The sequence below is a fragment of the Rhopalosiphum padi genome, chromosome 1, assembly GCF_020882245.1.
Source record: "Rhopalosiphum padi isolate XX-2018 chromosome 1, ASM2088224v1, whole genome shotgun sequence".
NCBI lineage: Eukaryota > Metazoa > Arthropoda > Insecta > Hemiptera > Aphididae > Rhopalosiphum > Rhopalosiphum padi.
This window is the reverse complement of record NC_083597.1, coordinates 23,294,239-23,300,238: the sequence shown is the minus strand read 5'-3', so window position 1 is coordinate 23,300,238 and position 6,000 is coordinate 23,294,239.

The following is a 6,000-nucleotide window of genomic DNA, read 5'->3' as shown; positions in this document are numbered from 1 at the left end:
ATAATGTTTAAACATTAAATACAATTAATTTTAAACTATTAGGAATATAATAAACCGGTTACACATAAGTAGCAACTGTATAAGAAAGCTACCGTAGCGTATACATTAGTTTAGGTACCAAATTTTACTAATAATATGTGGAAAATAATTACTGAATAGCGTTTACAGTTTATAAAAGTAGGTATAGATAAGTTGTTGATATAATTTTATAAAATTTCAATAATAGTATAAAAAAATGACTCTAACGACTCGACCTCGACTTTTAGGCTACATATAAGTGTTTATTTGGACTTTTGGTGTTTTTATTACTGTTACACTATTATAGAATGTCAAAAGCCAAAATTACAATATATAGATACTATTACAATATTATAGTAAGATAGTATAAGTATACTTATAATGTATAAACGTTTATTTTATTTTAGTTTATTAAATAGCAATATAAACTTTTTAAAATTCGGAAATTAAAAAAAATTATATGACTTGAAATCAAGTAGAAGAAATATTTTTAAAAATGTTATTGTTCGCTGAAATAATATTAGTTCTTCTAATGGATTTTCTAGTATGTTATATTGACTTCAGTAGTAATATTTTACGTAAGTAAGAGGGTGTCTTACACAAAATAAAATTAGGATGTGATGTAATAATATAATATACTATATTACTATATTATATGTACTATGATCCATAGACCGCACAAAATTCCAATATTGTTAATGGCATCGCATCTTACTATCTTAGTATTATCTGTCTTCGGTTTCTTTGATTTATTGTTGTTTATAGATATTCTTTGCTTTCGTCATTATATACCATAAGTCGACTTACATTTCGTTAGTTTCAAAAAATTCTTCTGGTATCACATATTCGATCCAATTATACATCGAGTTCTCGGGGTAACTAATATTTCAACTATAATATTATTAAAACATGACAGTAAAAATAAAATTAGTTTCTTTCTACCACCAAGTACACATATGGTTATAATAGAGGCTAAATTAAAATATACGGTAGTGCATCCGATGGATATTTAATTTCGAAATTATTGTTACTTCGGATTGTATTGAAACATCTCTGTGGAATATGATACGTCTTTATTTATAGTAATATACGTGTATCAAATAGTACTAAACATGTTGTATAGAATTATTCTATACAATATGGTATGATATTTTTTTTGATAATTATACACAAAAAACCCTATAGTGTTGTGATTTTTGTTTGATAAAATTGTTACTAGTTAGTCGTCATTGATCTTAATTTATTAATATTATTATTATTGACTTATTAGTAAATATCATTCATTGTCTGTCATGTTATCATACAATTTTTTATATTTTATAATACCTATTTATTCTGAAAAATTAAAAACTATAGGCACAAACTATAAATCTACAACCGTCCTACCTACGTATCTAACCTAGAAGAATTCCATAACAAAAATACAATAATACAATATATAATATGATCATACGTACCTATACATGTTGGATATATCATATAATATACCTATAGTAGATATGTTGACAATCACGAATGGTTCCATTCCATTCAGTATTGTTGAAGATATCCAGAGTGGATGCGGTAATAGTTTATTTATTCATTGTTTTATTGTTACTTTAATTTAATTTATATTATGCGGGAAAAAACTCTGTTCGCATGACTGCAGATAACTTATTGTTTTTGTGAACTCGATTAATTGTGAATACTTATGTATAGGTGCATACACACGCGCACACATACACATTCGTTGCAATTGTAAATAAATTGCGTAATTATTATTATTGTGAACTGATGTTTATTATGGTTGACATTCTTGGCAAAAGTTTCGGAGTCTATGTACATAATACATATGTTGTTATTACGAAATGATATGGCACATAACGACCTACATTTCTTACAGAGTACTTTAAAAAAATTCCTTTCTTTTACATTTAAAAACATTTAATTTTTTTTCCAGAAATAATGGTTTTTTTTTTAATTACGAATTACTTCGATAAATGTATAACTTTATCTAAAGCATAGGATTTGTTCGGCTGGACAAGGTCGTGCGACCTAAAGTCAGTGGTTTAATCTGATCTTAAAAATTTGCATTATATTGTGTTATTATTTTAGTGTTCAATGATTTATTTGCTGACTGTAAATAAAGTTATAGACGGCTAACTGTTGATAAAGTAGATTTTTTTATTTAAAAAAAAAACCAATATCTAACCTATATCGTATTTACATAATATTTATTAACTATATCGGTCTGGGTGTTCTGCTGTGTAGCCGATTAATTATTTTATTGTAGATAATAATGTAAAAATATTGTACGTGATCTTGTGGAAAAAGAAAATAATAATTTTAGAATTTAATAATTATATTTACTAATAAGTAATAAAATTATAGATAAAATTAAAAATGACTGAATATTGATACAAAACGTTGTTTTTTTAAAGATTTTTATAATTTAATCAACAATTTATCATCATTTATCCACTCAGTAATTGGTCCATAGTCGTATATGAGTTGTGTCAAATAATTCTTTAATGTAAATAGTTGGTATTGTAATATCGTACTCGATCCTTTGTAAATAGGAAATAATAAGTTTTTATGTTCAATATTTTTATTCAACGTTTATTTTATATAATAATTATTTAGAATTTAGATTATAAAATTAAACTAATTATTGCAGCACTTAAGTATCTTGGTAGATTATAATTATCTGTAAATTGTGGGTATATTTTTTTATACATTACTACATGTATAATATAATTTAGTAATATATATACTATATTATAGGCGTAACTAGGGTAGGGGCTTGATTGGGCTTCAGCCTCCCAAAATTTCTTAAAGATCCTCCAGAACTTTTAGCAAATGTGCCTTTAAACATATTAGTATTAACTTAATTATTGCTCTGAATGTAAAAAATAAAATGTTTCATAATATAAACGAATAATAATTCAAGAGTCAGCTGTAAACATTAATAGAAACAATAAATAAATATAAAAAGTTTTTGCTATAAAACATTTGTAGGACTCCAGCTCTCCCCCTACTTAAAGAGCTAGTTACGTCTATAATTATAGTAATATTAGGTAATACTCAGTAATTTACCTATATCAACTTCACGAAATATATTATTGGGTGTTGACTGACTATTGAGTGATATTTAGTTTGGTGTGACAATATGTATGATTTAATAGAAATAATTAATATATTATATATTTTATAATAATTTGTAATGCCTAAGAAATAACCATCACTTGACATCGTTAGTAACACGTGAGAAACTTACATAATATATAGTTGAATATCATTCACGGCGAAAAGATTTTTCAATAGTGTATGTTCAAAAAAATATTTTGGCCTATCAATCGATAGTTATAACGACAATAACTAATACAATTGTTGAGTGTTTACTATTGATTGTACCATATAACTACAATAAACCATGTTATATCAATTTTAATTAATTGATTATAATTAACGTTGATGCGTGCTAAATACTATTGTGCAATGAACAGATTTTTTGTATTGGAAACATTAATTTGTATGAGCTGTAGTTTTATTGCAGACTACTTTATAAGAAATATAATTTATAAGAACAATTAAACAGTGCGCCATTGCAGTCTTTAATACACATACTGATCGAATGTGTAATACGTATAATATTATTTTTTATTTGAGTGATTTAAGACTTGAAATTATTTTACTCTGTAGTTATTAAATGTTTTTCATTTTCTATAATAATGATTATCCTGCAAATAAATGCTCCACAGGAAAAAGACCATTGGGACGTCCAAAGTTAATATGGAAAGACTAAAAGGCTAAAAGAAGACGTGAAAAAAGTAAAGCCAGAAGAAGATTGGAAGGAGTTATCATTAGAAAGGGAAAGCTGTAGGCCAATATGCTGGAAGGTATGGTCTTGAAGGCCGAAAACCACGAAGGAAGAAGGAATGTTTATCCCGCATAATTCTTGTTCCCTTAACCATTTAAATTGTAGACCTAACCTTAGTAATTTGTAGGTTTTGCCAAAATAAGATTGGTGACAACTATGTATGCTCGTAACATATAACATACCACTGTTAATTATGTACATTTTTTTTCGATTTATTTAAAAATAACAAATTATTGTATCAATATTTTTATTTTGTACAATATAATATTATGTCGTGCATAACTTGTATGCATAATTTATTATATGTATGAAATATTTAATTTGAAGTTCTAAATTTTAAATAAATTAGATTATCAGAATTAATTTATAATGTAAAATGTATGGTCAGCTGAAAATATCTATAAATACTTAAAAATTACTATTTATTTTACAAGTATATATTATTATATAATATTATGATGTATTAATAACTTATTAATATTATTTAGATTTTAAGAAAATAAAAATAAAAATATTCCTTTAACACTAATTAATCTTTTATTGCCATTCAATAAAATCAGTCAAAAAAAATAGTGTAGTAATTATTTCTTATTAATATTCTTATCAATCAATGAATTATTATCAGATAATCAAATATAATATTATATCAGTGTATTGTGAAAGTGTTAAAATAACATGTATATAAAACATGAATGGAAAATACTAGTAGGTAGGCTGGTACTATATTATAGTCTGTTAAAAAGACGCATAATAATTTTTGAAAGTAGTTTTACTGCAATTATTTAATTCCTATATATAACTATGTATAAATGCATATATAATGTACCTTCACTAAAATATTTCCTAATTATAAGATTATCTATTAAAATTATATTGTTAAAAAATACACCTGGACCACCTGGTACAAAGTTTTTGGCTGTTAATATGATTAAAAATACATTTTTATAGGTCGTGCGTGTTTTATTTGTTTCTTTTAAATAAAAAATATGTATTTATAATGTAATTTAACATCTCATCTAAGATTCAATATTTAGCACGCAATATATAATCTGTAATGCTGGGGCGTTGGTTCGGCGAATAGAATTTCAATTTCTTATATTATTTTTTCTTCTCACATTGAAAGACATAAAATTGTTAATTTATTATTTCCCTTTTCCATAAACTTATTAAGATTTTTTTTAAGAGAACCCTACTCAATAATTTTTAGCTCACATACATATACAATTACATGTAAGTATTTTAGTTCAAAGTACCTATGGAAAAGTATTTCATTTCTTTGAATTTATGGCACTCAAAATAATCTATACTTCTTAATTAATATATTTAATGGTTAAAAAGTTGAATGCAAAATGCAATTATGAACTATTACAATATTTCGAATGAGATTAAAATAAATTAGCATCATATTTTATACTTTACATGTGAAGTACTAGTTATTATCAATATTAAAAACGTATTTTATGTTTTGACATAGGTATAATTTTTTGCAGTTCCTTTTGATTTCCCAATAATGTTATTTTTTTTATTCTATATGGCACTGAGTCTAATTACAATCGTTACTCGCTTGTATGATTACTTTCTATTGCACAAGTCTTAGGGTTCGATCAATGTAAGATTTTTCTGCTTAGTCTGTCATGCATAACTATTTGGTTAACCGTATAACACTTTTAAACTAGTTTCTTTTAGTAAAGGAAACATGATTTGAAATATTTTTGAAAATTAATAATTGCACTTTCAGCATTTTAGTTTGACACTTATTTTTTTATTATTTATTTCAAGTAGTTTATATGTATAGATCAAATAAAATATGCATGTCAATCCGGGTATTGACCAGTTTCCCTAACGGCTGTTATCGGGATTTTAAAAATATATCAGTTGCCCTCGACTAAATGTACCAGTTGCCCTCACATGTTAATATATACACGATTGCAATAGATAGCCCGTAAAATAGGGGAGGTAAATATACAAACAATAAATCAAATTATTTATAAAATTAATGTAAAATAGTATAAAATGAAAGAAAAAATATGCTTGGAATTATGTATACCTCTACCTAATATTGTATTTTGTAATAATTATTAACAAAATAAAATGAAAAAGTCAATGAAATAATAAATATTTTA